This window comes from Oryx dammah, unplaced genomic scaffold, assembly GCF_014754425.2.
Source record: "Oryx dammah isolate SB20612 unplaced genomic scaffold, SCBI_Odam_1.1 HiC_scaffold_14, whole genome shotgun sequence".
Lineage (NCBI taxonomy): Eukaryota > Metazoa > Chordata > Mammalia > Artiodactyla > Bovidae > Oryx > Oryx dammah.
Window position 1 is genome coordinate 50,044,470 of NW_024070198.1, and position 968 is coordinate 50,045,437.

Genomic DNA, 968 nt, shown 5'->3' on the forward strand with positions numbered 1-968 from the left:
TCAGGGTCCGTCCCCAGCATCAGGGTCCACCCCCAGCATCAGGGTCCACCCCCAGCATCAGGGTCCGTCCCGAGTGTCTGCTGTTGGGGAGCCAGCTGCCGGGGGCCCGGGAAGCATTAGCCCACAACTGCAGGGAGTGCTGGCGCTCAGGAAGAGATCCCTGCTGACCCCCGACTTCTCCAGATGCCCCTGAGCCACCTCTGAACGTTCCAGCCCCTGGAGCACCTCGGGGCCTGCTGGCGGCGGCACAGCCAGTGGGCCGTATGTGGCCTGTCTATACAGTCACCACTGGGTCCTGGACGAGCACTGGGGGGCCTGCAAAGGCAGCAGAACTCGCACGGCTGGTCAGATGCCGAGACCTCCCCTGGGGAGCACGCGGGAACGTCAGCAGAGGGTGGGGAGGCCTGGGGACCAAAGCAGCGAGCTCAGGGCTTGAGGGGCCAGTGGGGCCAGGAGCCCAGGGCCACGGGGGCCAGATGGGGGCCGAGAGGGCGGGGCCGGTGAGGAGCACAGGCCAGAAGCAGCCAGCTCCTGGGGGGCCGGGTGAGCAGATGACCGGGGCAACATTTCAGAGGCCCCCAAACTCAGTAGCCAAGACGAGTAAGGTTGTGATACAATGTTTGAAACAAAATGATGCAAAAATTCATGATGACCAGCATCAAAATCTTAAAGGAGCCAGAATCAGTGTTGCTGCTGGGCCCCGGGGGTCCCAGTGTGGGCGTCGGGGAAGCCTTGCTGACACGCTGCTCAGAGGACAGTCCACGCCGCATCCACCAGGGCCTCCCCAGACAGCGACCGACGCGGCCACAGAGAGAGGGACAGAACCACCCGGAGCCGACAGAGACCGAAGAGAGACGGAACCACCCGGAGCAGACAGAGACGGAACCACCCGGAACCGAAAGAGACGGAACCACCCGGAGCCGACAGAGACGGAACCACCCGGAGCCGACAGAGAGACGGAACCACCC